The sequence below is a fragment of the Diorhabda sublineata genome, chromosome 5 (assembly GCF_026230105.1).
Source record: "Diorhabda sublineata isolate icDioSubl1.1 chromosome 5, icDioSubl1.1, whole genome shotgun sequence".
Taxonomy (NCBI): Eukaryota; Metazoa; Arthropoda; class Insecta; order Coleoptera; family Chrysomelidae; genus Diorhabda; species Diorhabda sublineata.
In genome coordinates, this window is record NC_079478.1 from 19,752,358 (window position 1) to 19,767,347 (window position 14,990).

Here is a 14,990-nt window from a genome sequence, read left to right on the forward strand (position 1 = left end):
GTTTATCCCCTTGTCAGGAAAAAAAATCGGGTTTAAATATTAGTTACAACTGAAATTATACCCAGAAATTTGGTAGTGATTGAACACAATCTTCCCTCCCAATGAAAACCTCCCTCCAGTAAATGAACACTCAAAAAACTGTTCTGCCTACTTATAAGGGTTTAAAAGCTGATTAGGGTGCCTCATTCACATTTATGACGAAATTTATTGGACATTGGACTCCGCTGACCAGGTGCCCTGATGCAATCTTCATTATTTTTTTACATTCTAGTCAAAATAAGTAACTCCTGTAAAAATTACTTTTTTAACGTGGTTGTGATCCAGTCAGGTTCGTTAAGAATGAACCACGCACCTACCTAGATAAGAAAGAAAAAGAGTAGGTACAAAAAGAACGATAAGTGTAAACACGTTGCGGCGTTCATTTTTTTTTTAATAATGAGGAAAGTATTTCAAAAACGTCATGAGTCATGGGACAAGCCAAGCTCACGTCAATTTGCTAAACATAAGTATTCTAAAGGAGAACATGATGCCACCTAAGTACATTAGATTACATGAACCTCAGAACGTTTCAGTATCTGAATTTAAAGTCTATTCACCATTAAAACGAATAATGGAGGCACAATTGACAAAAATAATAAACATACAGCAAAAATGTCATAAATTCTCTTGGGAACCCACGGTGATCCATCAACGCTAAAAATTATATTTCTTATTAATTTTATCACAGTAATTATTAAATTGTTTGCAAAATAAAAATTTTTACACCGTATTTCATTTTTTGTAATCATTACATTTTTATAATATTAAAATTTATTCATTTATAAATTTTATTTTCAATTTTTTGTCACAGAATTCCAAGAAAATTATTTACGTAAACTAAATTTAACAATTTTACAAAGATTCACAGTACTCCGAATTATTATTTTTGATAACAATAAGGTTATGATACTACTAACTTAAACCTTGTAACTGCAGCTATCCACCGATAACGTTGATTTATTTTCCATGTAGCGGTTGGAAATTTATAAAATTTGCACTTACTTTTTCTGTAAGTATTTTTACAATTCACTACACAACAACTCTGGTGACCCAGTTTTATTTAATTTATTATAATTAAAACAAACCAAAAATTTTAATGTGTATTTGTTTATAATTTCGGTTATATTAGCCTCCCGTAATTTCCAAAGTGACCACTGCGAACGCTTCGGTCGATTTAATTTCCCCTACCATGCCTTTCCTCAGAGCGAATATTCTGATAATTTTTGATACGGCTGAGGGAAAAAAGTGTATGCCAGACTAGTTAGTGTTTACATGAATCTAGAAAATTCGAAATCCACATCACCAGAGAATGTTTCAATCATTTGTTAGACATCGGTGATTGAAATTATGAAATTTTTTTTCTGAAAAATACGTCATAATTTGTGGAAAGCATTTTTAGTATTAGACTTTTTTCAAAATTATGTTAATACTGCTTCATGATCGGAGAGACCTGAATTAAAGACAGTAGAGTCGATAGATTCTGAATCATTCGCGATATTATCTATAGTACTAGAACTAGTTATTCTGATTGGTGAAGCATTATGCATGACCAAAAGAGTCAATTGTTTTTTAGTTTCGGGCTCATTTGCATAAATCTATAATCATAGACGTCTTTTGAAGCACTGCGTTTGAATTTTTTTAACATTTCTTTGCGCCTATTGACATAATGGTTTTTTAGCGACTGTCACATTATGCGGTATCCATTGCGAACAAATCTTTTTGACAACAAAATTTCCATGCAATATTGGATGTATGTGAGCGAAATAAATGTCCTCAATATCACGATATGTCACATGAGGATCTTGGAATATCAGTTTATCCACAGCATCGATGTGTTCTCGCGCAACATTCGATTTTGGACGACCTTTACGAGATTCCTCCTGTAAACAACTCAAATAGCATTAGTATAACAACAAACTTTATGATGGTAATGTCGGATTTGACTTATTCACATCAGTGTTGCCATATTTCAAAACTTAAATAGCAACCATCGTATGTGAGATCAATTTTTATACAGGCAATCACCTTATGATTTTAGACACATCTAGAAATTTCAAGTTGCCACTATCAACACAAAAACCTAGTTCATTTTGTCCATTACTATGTTGCGATATATTAATTCATAAAAATTTTCACCATCTGTGTAATATTTCCAATTGCAAATAACAGAACAAAACTTTCTTGGTAATAATACTTCATACAACTCAAAATCTCATAAAATATTATTTGCCATAAAAATTCCTTTTACACTTTACAGCTGTGAGCGTATTGTAAAAAATACAGTAGTACTGTAGCTAAACATTTCTTTGAGAATCAACTATTGACAAACGTATCATTTGTATGCGCAACATAGCAAGAACCAACAATGTGACAAATTATCCGAACAAAGAATAGATTCAACGATATCGGTGAATTCCTCACATCAGAAAAATATTTAATTCTCATTGTGGATTATTCCGAATAAGGAAAATCCTATAAGGAGATGGATTTGAAATTCAAGAGATGGTGTGCGATATGACTAGAAAAACAAAGTGGTTCGAGGTGAAACAAGACACCTTCAACTTGTATAAGACGATGTTATAAGCATGCAGAACCGCAGCTGAAGGGTGAATTTTAACTAGTGAAATTCCAAACAGGTATCAAAATTAGAACAGTGAATTTAATGCAGATACAATTGTTCTAAGCATCGAAGGTTGTTCAACTGTTCAAATTTGTTATAGATGAACAACAATAAGTATTATTTTATTGGTAATAATGAATGGTTTGCTTGCAACTAAAGAATGCTATTAGGGATTATTAATGTAAAAATAAGAACCATTTAGAAATTCATTGAGTCTTACACGACATTACTTGCTTTAGCAAACACAATTTTAGAAATAGACCAAAGGTTTTAATAAAAATAATGTCCTACAATCAACTGAACTATCTAAGTCCGGTTCTGTTACATCAAACTGATTATCTAGGACTGGTATGCGAGAGAAAAACTCCTGAGAATAACATTTAAAGTTTTTACCTTGTATTTACAGTCGTTAATAGGCCTCACCATTATTGTTTGGCTTTAAGAAAATCGTTCAATGAAATAGTAATAAACAATATACTAACACCTGTGCAACATTGAAACCAGCGAATTAAAAAAAATAAATAAAACGAATTTCCTTGTGACTATTGCAGATGGATATTGTAAATTATTGCGACAATTATTAAACTTTACATGGCTTGAAAATGTTAAGAATGTCGTATGAATGACATTGACAATTGACAAAAGACAGTTACTACTTAGCAGACCTTAAAATTTACAAAATTTCTGGAACCGTTGATGATTTTCATACTAAACCCATCGTTCACTATTACCACTGGGTTACAGAAACCGAAAGTAAACAATTTGAGTCCGGTTCTATTTCATATGTATCTATCTATTAATTCTATCCGATAAAATATGTCTAATGATAATATAAAGATAATATGAATGAAAGGTAAAACCTTAGATTTACACGAAGGGTACTTAACAGTAGTTAACATAATATTGATTCTGTGAAACTCGTCAAAGTACAACAGTTGAAGAGTTTTGTAGACGATTGTCCTTTGAAAAGCTAATCAAGTACCTTAGCTTGAACATTCTAACTTCAATATGCAAATTATGAGGCTTGTGATCTCATATGTGGATGCTGGCCACTAAATTGATGTAGTAATCTGCAGGTTCTTCCTGCATATTAGATTTTTAAAGATGTAATACCTACACGTGCCATAGTAAGAATTAGTTCTTGTCTTATTGGTGATTACGCTGAATTAGCTTTTCGTTGCCCGAGTTGCCGGACACCCAAATGAGGTGTACCTTGCAGCTATCCCTCATCAGGTCGTGTTGGTCTTTTTTGCACAGCACAAACCTACACTACACCATTTCAGCTCACATAGTTTTTAGGACAGCCCAGCTGTCTAAATAGAGTAAAATTTTATTCGGCTTGTTACATTTTCTGCAAATATTTTGAGTATTCTTTTGTTCGCTCGCATTCCATTTGTAGAATTTCATAAAACTCGAGCTTCGTTGCTAAATCGTCCTCTATCTACCTAGTTTTTTTAACGGTCAAAAAAACGGTTGAGCTCTTAAGGTATGGTTGGGCTCCAGATCTGGCAGATGTAGAACTGCGAAAAAAAAAATAAAATGGGGAAGGAAACGGGAACACAGGTATATACGACGAATTTAGATGGAAATGCAACATTAAAAAGATATAAGAAAAACTTACCAGCGAATATTAAGAATTTTACCACAAATCTTACTGAATTTTCTTTGATTTAAACACTTTTAGAGTGTAAGTAGTTTTAGTTTAGTAAGGGTTTACATACAAGCCGTATGTCATTTTATAGCAGATTAAGAAGGATATCTGCTACAGAAGGCCTGCTCCGGCCAAGTCATTCATACTAAAGCCATCCGTGTACAAGATTCCTTCATTATTTGGTATTGCATCAGGTCTTTCTACCCCCTTCTAAATTACTAGTACAGAGACATGAAAGTTGAAAGTCCTTCTATCGTTATAGGCTTTTAAGCCCCACTTGGCTGTTCGATGAACTTGTAATCAACTTTATATAAAGTCAAGGAGAAGAAGAAATGGTTACAAGCAAGCTTCAAGCAGGAAAATAATGATCGTTTTCTGATAATCTTATTCTATTTAAATGACGATCTGCAACGCCTTTTACACAAGCAACAGCGGAAAATTTCGAACGACAAATCTCAGTGAATGATAATATCGATTGATTAACCACGTTACAAGTTGTTAGGAAATAAGAGTGTTATAGACCAAGTCGTGAACAGTGTTTATACTTTTTTACCGAATAAACTGTTTTCACAACCACTACACCAACACTCACAATTACACCGTCTGACGCGCGTTTCGATAACCAAATTATCGTCTTCAGAGACTGAAGGTAAACTGTGTCTGAAGACGATAACTTGGTTATCGAAAGGCGCGTCAGAAAGTGTATTTGTGAGTGTGGGTGTAAACAGTGTATTCAGTGTAAATATCGTCAACAGTTTCAGAAATTCCAATTTAATTTATACATTTAGTTTGCATATAAATTGGAAAACTCAATTAATCGCGTATCATTGCACTTATTTGGGATATATCATTGTGATCATTAGTATTAATCAACCTTAAAAAAATTACACTAATAAGGTCTCCACTGACATTTTTGGAGACCTTTGTCAGAGATGATAATTATATTTTTACTTATAATGAGCATGATGGTTCAATAAACAGAATAATAAACAAAATATATTAATCAAAAATGGATAAAATACAAGACAAGGTAGTCTGAATAACCAGTTTCAATCGAGCCACATTTGAAATCTGAATTTGGATATAGTAAATTACTTTATGTACTTATTTAAAGCTTCGTTTATAGTAAGGAGAAAAAGCCGGTTGACCAAAACGTTGAATACAAAAAATTTCATTTTTAAAAATTTAAATTCAAGAGAGTAACGGATCATTGATAATAACTAGCAGTTTTTTAAATGGTCATCATTTACTGTTAGGAGCATCGAAGTTTCACAAATTATAAACCTTTTTTCAAAATTAATTATTGTAACCTACATTTATAGTTACAACTTTTGATATTGTAGCACTTTTTAAATGTGCAATAATGTAATTCGTAATATTCTCTGTTTGCGGTGTTACATTTTTGTAGTAATAACGACGTTCGGACATTCTGATAAAAAGCTTGTTTTTATCTTATTCAGTTTTTTTCATAATAACTCTTTTTGTGTTTAATTAATGAAATAGTACTAAAATAATCGTGTACGGTTTTACTGGTCAATACTATTTGTATTTGCTATATCTTTTTGATCCGAATTTCATAATAGTCCAGTCAATTCAATTCAATTTCAAGGTCAAAGTTCAAAAAATCGGTTTTTTGTGCTTTTTTGTAAATATCTCTTTCCTATGGGTTTTTTACTATTTGTATTTTTTATCAATATTGTAGAATACAAAATTCTCTACAAATTTTGCTTAAAAAAATTTTATACCCATATATAAATGTAAATTAATTAGGTTAAAATTCAAATATAATTCCTATATTTTCATTAACAATTCTGCAATTACATGGGCAGGTAAGTGTTGTTAAATAAATTAATGCTGAAGAAAAAATGGATAAGTTGGGAAAAAAATGATAAAATATAATATAATAGTTAATAAAAATTGACAAATATTTTTAACCATTGATTTATCGCTAGTTCATCAACTATATATGGCACGCTTTGGACCGGAGGCACCGGTTGACCTGGAGTGATGCTGTGACCGCGCGCTCTCCGCCCTCTATCTCGAAAACGGTTCACTCTATGAAAAATTTTTTAGACAAAATTTGTAGAGAACTTTGTATTTTACAATATTGATAATAAATACAAATAGCAAAAAACCCATAGGAAATGAGATAGTCACAAAAAAGCGTAAGAAATTGATTTTTGTGACCTTTGACCTTGAAATTTAATAGTTGCGTACACATTACCATATGTAGGTTTTGAGACAACTTTTAGGGTGTAAATTTACAAGTATTTACAGACTAACAGCTGGCTATTTCGAATTCCGAGATTCTTACATAATTTAAGCTTAAATAACTGGACTATAAAACAAAATTCCTCTATCAAATATTTTGTCGTCGTGGACGAAATTATGTTTTCTTTGCATTGTTTGATATGATATCAATTGACTACTTGAGTTCGTTTCCAAAAACTTAGATTTTGAGATAAATTACCCACAATAAAAATTTCACTCATAAACTAATATAATGTATGGAGTGATTTATTTTCAATAGGGTTTAGATTGAACAAATAGATAAAATAACGGTAAGTAAGAAGATGGTCCCAAAAGTACCTGGCCTGGCCTAGAACTGGCAATAGTTGCTTCAAAAATCTATCTATACAACATATGTTTCAAGTTTGAAGATGCTACCACGCAGCCATCAATAGTGAACGTTTTCAGTTAATTTGTAAACATGGAAAAAACTTTATTTACAATGCCAACTAACATAAAAGCCAAACTAGATTCTACTTTGGGTGAGACTGCTCCTTCGTTGTCAACAGTAAAATATTGGGTAGCAGAGCTTAAACAAGGCCGTACGACCAGCGAAGACCAGCTTCGCAGTGGTGGACCAAATGAGGTGACGACCTCAGAAATGTTGAACAAAATCCACAGAGCGGTACTGGATGATCGTTGAGTGAAAGTGTGCGAGCTAGCAGACATAGTAGGTATTACTAAAAGAGCGGTACATCGCATATTAATTGAAAATTTGGACATGTTGCCAAAGGGACGACCCGAAACAAGTCCTGTATGGAAAAGGGAGAGGAAAACCTCGAAAATCAAATAGGAGAAATGCCATCGATCGGTGAGATTATAGGATACATGATTAATAGTAAAGAAACCTGGAATGTGGCAACTAAATTCATAACCGACGTTATCACCAAAAAGGAGAAAGAGGATAGTAACACACAAGGCTAAATACATGATATGAGAAAGGAAACACGGGAGGTGCGTCGATGATATGACAACTTATTGTTCTCCCGGCATACACAACTCCGAAGGAGTACAAAAGAGAAGGGTGGTCTAGTAAGGTCCACACAAACTCGCAGCATTGCACAGCCTGCTGCGAGGAAGGCAGTAGCTTCCACCCCACTTCAGGGCAAAAATAAAGATTAGGTTAGGTTAGGTTAGGGCTAGATTAGGTTCGGTTAGGTTCTACTCAAGAACTTGATCCTTCTGTTACCTTATTCTAACATAAAAAATAGTTATTGAATTTTTGAATTTTTCCTTATGTATTTTTCTGTGATAAAATAATAATTACTTAACAATTATAATTCTTCATAATTCCACTGAATTAATTTCACATATTTTTCACATATTATTTTCATTGTTTAGCTGTATTTTTTGTTCATTATATATTTTCAAATAAAATTTATAATTTATTAAGACACGTTATTCCGAAAATGTCAAATTTTTATTCTTTAGCTCTTTCTGTTTTTTTAACAAGGGATGATCGACAGCTGGAATAATTTTTTTTGTGTTCACTACACTTTTACTTCCCTCAACACTAAGTCGATAGGGGGCTGGAGATGATTTTTAGATAATTACCAAAATAAAATATTGTTTTTATTATTTATTTATTTCATTGATTAAGTTTCTAGATTGCATATTTTACATAACAGGGTTGAATTTCGGCCTGATTCAATAGTTAAATTTTCGAGATATCTAATATTATCTTCATTTTTAGTGAAATTTATGACTGCTATCGCATAATTTGAGTTTCTTCTACATGGGCCATACCGTAAACTTTCGTTTAAATGCACTTAAATGCGCGAGTGTTCCAATAATTTTCATGTAAAGCTAAACGGTTTGATACAATACGCAATAGTTTTCTTTATCATAAAATTTGAGAAGGATTTGTTATGTCCTCTCATAAAATTGTTCAAATCGAGAGATAAGCAAGTTTCACCTCTAAGATCACGATAATTTCTCTTTCAATTCACTAAAGTGAATAACTATCATATTTTCTTTCAATTTACTAATCGTTATTCTGAAAATTAAAACTTTTCGGTGATTACATTCACATTACGCTGCCTAAGGTGTATTTTGATTACCAAATTTTCATCTTCAGAAAGTGTTGTCTTCTTCTTCAATTACCATACACTTTGCAGAGTGTAGGTGCTGCTCTCTTGTCCAACCAGCCAGGAATCTTGTTTCTCGTCTACTCCTTCCGTCGATCTTTCCGTTAGTATGAGCTTGAGAGTTGAATATCTCGGTCCTCGCAGGATATGTCGCAAAAAACATACTTTCCATTGATAAATTACCGCGATCAGCTCTTTCTTCACACCCGCTCTTCTCTGTACTTCTTCATTCGTCATGTTCTCGGTCCATGGGATCCGTAGAAGTCTGCGCAACAACCACATTTCCATTGCTTCTATTCTGTTTAAAGATCTCACTTTCAGGGACCAAGTCTCTACGCCATACAAAAGTATTGGCCAAATATAACAATATAACTTCTCGGTGAATTATAGGAACTTATTAAACTTTGTAAAAGCTGTAATTGAGCTTCGCCGTGTTGTTGTCTGCTTATGACCATTATTTTGGTTTTATGCGCGTTTATTTTGAGTCCGTATTTCCAATTTCGTTGATAGAATTGACTACCTCTTTTAGATCTCATACGTTATCGGCTAATATCGCAGTATCGTCGGCATATTTATGAGAGTTCCATTTACTTTAATGCCTTTTTGAAGGTAATATAATGCCAGGTGAAAAATTCGTTCTACGTATATGTTAAATAACATGAGTGAGAGTTTGCATCCCTGACGGACTCCCCTAAGTATCTGAAGGTATTCCATAGTTAGAGAACCGCTGTTTGATCTTCATACAGCTTTCGAATGATCCTGATGTTTTTACTATCAATATCAACAAACAATAGTCCAAAATGAATTTGTTTATTTTGTGAGATTTTCATATTATTTATGTGTCTGGGTTCATAGAGTATACATATTGTTTATTCCGAAATACGTTTAAAAAACCTCTAAATAACAACACGTAGAGCTGGGCCTTATTTACCGCGTTTATAAACAATTACCGTAAGCCATTACAATAAATATATTAATAAACCATAACTAAAAAATATTAATGAACAATAACTAATGAATCATTCACATCTTCGCGGAATACAAACTAATATTTAATGGAATTTAAAATTCAGAAGACATTCTTAGCAATCATCGGCACGGTTCTGCTAATCATCGATACGCCACGAGACTGAAAATTTTTTAGCAATAAACATCCATGACACAATTATTTACCGAGAGTGCAACGCATATCAATAAATAGAACTTCCGGTTGAAATAGCTATTCAAAAATATTGGTAGACGACACAAGGAAATTAAAAGGTACGATATATGAATATATTAAATTATACATACGTACATTATCCAATTGAAGGACTATTATTTTTGAAAGTACTACTGAGTTGATAGAATTATACAAGGAATTAATTCGAAAATGTATCATCCTCTATATTTCGGACTCTATAGAAAACCAAAAAGTATGCAAAGCCACGTCAGTTGTTGGTTTTCAACTCAATTACATCAACAATCTACAGGAGGAGCACATAATCCATAAAAGCTGAAATGAAAAAAGCTGTTAACTGATATTCTAAGACGCATCGGTAAAAAAAGTGAATTAATTAAAAAGGCGTACCTAGGGCACATTATGCGAAACAACAAATATCAATTTTTGCACCTACTGATCGAAGGTAAAATGGAAGGAAACAGAGGGATCGGAAGGAAGAAAATATCTTGGCTGCGAAACATAAGGCAATTGACAGGACTACACAATATACAATCCTTAATACACACCGCAAGAAATAGAGAAGCAAACATCCATAAGTGGATATGCATTTAAAGAAAAAGAAATTAACTGATAACTCGTTTTAAAAGATCGATTGATTTTCAAACATCTGTGGGTAGCAGTTAACGAAAAATCTGCTTAAAATTGTGATCTGGTTTAAGATATGATTTAAAATGAAGCCGCATCACATAGAAGTACATTTTTGAATTATTTTACTTCTTATTTCCAACAACATAATAAGGAGGCACAACATAAATAAAAACTCACTAGAAGTATCCTAAAACATAAATAAAAAGAGGCCATTCTTAATCAAATTGTTTGGAATAATTATTATTGTCTACACCAGAGGTGTCAAACTCAATTTTGCAGAGGGCCATTATTAAATTTTGAATTCGTAGATGGGCCAGATTTAAAATAAAAAAATGAACTAAATTAATATAACATTCTATTTATTGAATTGTATAAGTATATAATATGCGGTTGTTAAAAATCATATCAAAGTTATAAAAGATGCTAGGTAATTATGTTGAGCTCGAGGATCCAGATGCCTGACTTGTTTTTGACAATCTCATTGATGTCAGATCTCAAATTCGTTGTAGTTATTTTAAAAATTGATTGGAGATGTTCATTCGTAAGTCTTGTGCGATGTTTGTTCTTATTTATTTTCATGTCGGAAATCATCTGCTAACATAAATAGTTGCCACCAAACATGCATAGAATGCGTGCTGCATGCTTTTTTAATTCCGACTTATTATCCAAACTCTTGAAAAATTGTGTATAAAATGTAAGAGCGTTAATCTCATTAAATTTTTCTTCCAAAATTCTGTCCGATTGAATATGTATCAACTCCATTTGCAAATGAACTGGCACCTGTGAAGCTTCAAAATTGATTCGATTGTTAAAAATTGGGAATTCCATTTCATTCATTTTGTGTAAGTCTTCAAAACGATTCTTGAATTCCGGAAGCAAATTTTGCTGAGAATATTCATCCAATTTTTTTGGTTCACTGTGCCAAATGATTTTAAATGAAGGAAATGGTCCAAAGTTTGATTTTTTACCTGATCTTCCCACAGCCTCAACTTTGTTTCAATATATGAATACATTTGAATGACAATCAGATTTTTACCTTGTAACTTTATATTTAGATCAGTCAAATTTTTATTCATATCGACCAAAAAGGCACAATCAATCCACCAGTCATTGTCATAATCAATTGGTTCAAATTGCCTGAACTGAAAAAACTCACCTAATAGGTGGCGGGGAAAAGAGTCGATTAAAAATAATCAATTATATATAAATGTTCTCTAAAGAAAATAAAAATAAAAAAAATTGAAATGACAAACAAATATTTTGTTTTTGGCACGATGTGGTGAGCATAGATGCGCTCCGGCACTTTTAAAACGCTATATGAGCCACAAAATGAGTTGAATTCAAAAAATCCACATATAAAATTAATCCTCAAAGAACGATTTAAAAGATTGTTCTGAGGTAATTTTATTGAAAAATCAAAAAATAAAAAGTTATTGAGCGAAAAAATAAATTGTTGAAAAAATTTTTGCACTTTTTTGCAAAAATTTTACGATTAATGGCAAAAAGTGTCGATTTGCCACAATTTATTTCTACGAATTTTTTGTAGGGATAATAGTTCGCGATATATTGTCAAAAATAGCTTTTCACCCCTTTATTTAAGATGGCGACCGGGGGACAAGGGGTAGAACCCCACAAACTTGCGGTTGAGCTTTCCTTGACCCCCCCCACACATCAATAAAATAAAATTGCGTCACCAGAAAAACGAAAGTCCATTATAACATTTCAATGGACTCATAGAATAAGAACGAATTGAATTTTGAAATTAATTTTCTCAGTTGGAAAATTAATAAATGGAATTTGTTAATAAATAATGGAAGATCACATACGTAGAAACTGATACCAGGTATGGGGTTTTAAGAAAAGCAGCGTTGCTCGAGCAGAAATTAATAAATTGAGTTTATAGAGCTAAGTAAACAGCGGAGAAAACAAGTGTTTGGTACTGAAGGCTTTTATGGTATTGACAAATAGCAACTGCAATCATGAGTTAAATTTTTATGTGAAAAGTCACTATTTAAGATTTATTGAAGTACATTTTGCTACTGTGAATCGATCTTAAAGAACTATTTTCTGGAGGATTCATTTAAGCTAACGAATCGGGTTCCTCAAATAGTTATTGAGCGAAAAAAGGAATTGTTGACAAAATTTTTGCACTTTTTTGCTCATAACTTTTTAAATTCGCGGTTAATGGCAAAGAGTGTCATAAACAAAATTGTAGGCAAAGCGATTTGCCACAATTTATGTATTTACGAATTTTTTGTAGGGATAATAGTTCGCGAGATATCGTAAAATTAGCTTTTCACCCCTTTATTTAAGATGGTGGTCGGGGGACAAGATGTAGAACCCCAAAAACTTGGAGCTTTCCTTGACCCCCCATACATCGGTAAAATAAAATTGCGTCCTCAGAAAAACGCCAGGTAAAGCTACTAAAATTGTGTTTAATGGACTATAATAGTTCAAACCGTTAATAGAAATATGTTAATTTCAGCATAAATAAATTGTGACGTTATCAACAAACATTTTATATGCAACGAACTGATACAATAAAACTAATAAAATTCATTGACCCAATGCAGTACACAAAAATATTATCACGAAGAAATAATAATGTCTTTATCTGACAAATAAAAAAACCTCCATCACCATAATTGGTTTCGGTTGTCGTGTATAATGTAGAATATTAAATTAATTTAAATGATCAACGACAATAAGATGGGCCGACAACGGCGATCGGCGGCGAATTGTGCGTGTCGGTGTTAATATGAAACCTATATGGTCAGTTTCCGGCATGAATGGTAGGACGTTTCCAAATCTGGAACAAAAACTTATTATGAGCACTAAGTTCGCTAATTTATTGATAAAGGTGTAGTCAGCTGCAACTAAAAAATGAAAAACATGTAAAATAAATTTATTAAATTATTTTCCGATTGTTACTTGCTGCAGCAAACACAAGTTAATTTGGAAACATGAAACTGAATTATTGAAAATTGAATACAATTAATGATAGAAGCAAGAAAATTGGTATGTTGGGCAGCAATGCCGAAAGAAAATTTTAGAGATCAGGAGCCGCTCGAAATTTGCCATAGGAGGGGCAGGGGGTCGATTTTTGAGGTCTCACCCTTTGTGAAAAAGTGGGGTGAACAATTTTGACGTTCTTAAGGTGGATTTTTCATATTTTGACCCTCCTGAACATGAATATATCATTACTTTTAAGATCCGACCTCGAGAAGTGCCCCAAATTGCAAATTTAAAATTTCCCCATTTTCCGATTTTTGTGAAAAATACGTCAAAATTGCGGTTTTTCTTCAATAGACCGAATACATTTTTCAAGATCGAGCTTTCAATACCAATATAAATAATATATATGTAAATAATATTATTCGTTTGGACATTGTAGGTAGAATGCTTATTGAACTATAAGTAAAATTCGAAGTTAAATAATTATGGATACTCAGCTATTGGGGGTCTTAGTATGAAACAAACAATATTTTAGTCCCAGAACCGCAATATATGATCATCAAATTATTGTTTGTTTTATACTCCAATAGCTCAGAGCCTATAATTGTTTAACTTTGAAAAACAAGATCCTATACTGATTAGATTGGATTTTTGTGAAACGTTACAAGAAACGTAAGCCCACATTCCCAATTTTTTTAAATGTATCCGTTTCATCGATGGGGTGTCATTTACGCAACAAAAAATTCAATCAATCCACATAATGCTTACTTTATATCAACACCGGTTATTACTTCATAATTTTCAAATGAAAATATGATATAATATTGAAAAATATACTACTTGATACGAAGCGTGTAACGAGCGACCTCTGTAAGAGACAGACATAAAAACAAATTCATTGGATGTATCAGCTTCCAAAACATATTCGTATAAAATTTCAATACAATGTTGATAGTAGTTGCGGTAAAATCGTAAAAAATGTGTATAATTTTTTTCTCTTCAACGCCCTTTATCTTGAATACGGATGGCGTTACTAAAATTTTTTACAGGGCAAACCCCAAATATTTTTCAGTTTTCTAAACCCAAACCAATGGAATCTTGTATGTCTTCTTGATGGATTTCGAATCCGGGCACGGAAGCTCAAAATGTCTCTCTCCTTTGGGTTGAGGAGTTAGCTCTAGACCAGCAGTGATTTGTGTTAGTGTCCTCGATGTTATCAATGGTTATTACTGTTTATTTCTATTTATTTTTTGTTCCAGGTTTTCATTTCCTCGATGTAATTCCAAGTAGGCAGATTGAGTCCTTGAAATCAACCAAAAAAAGGTGATTCCTTGCGTAGAGTAATGAGATTGAGACCACGAATAACCTCCCTAACGAATAACCTCCCTATATATACATTTATAATGATTGTTGGAGGAAAAAAGTATATATTTTAATATTGTTCCTAAATCGCATGAATGGAGGAATTTAAGATTTTATAACAAATTATCGGTCAATTAATTTTTACCACTTCCAAGCTAGCTTGAACATAACCTTAAG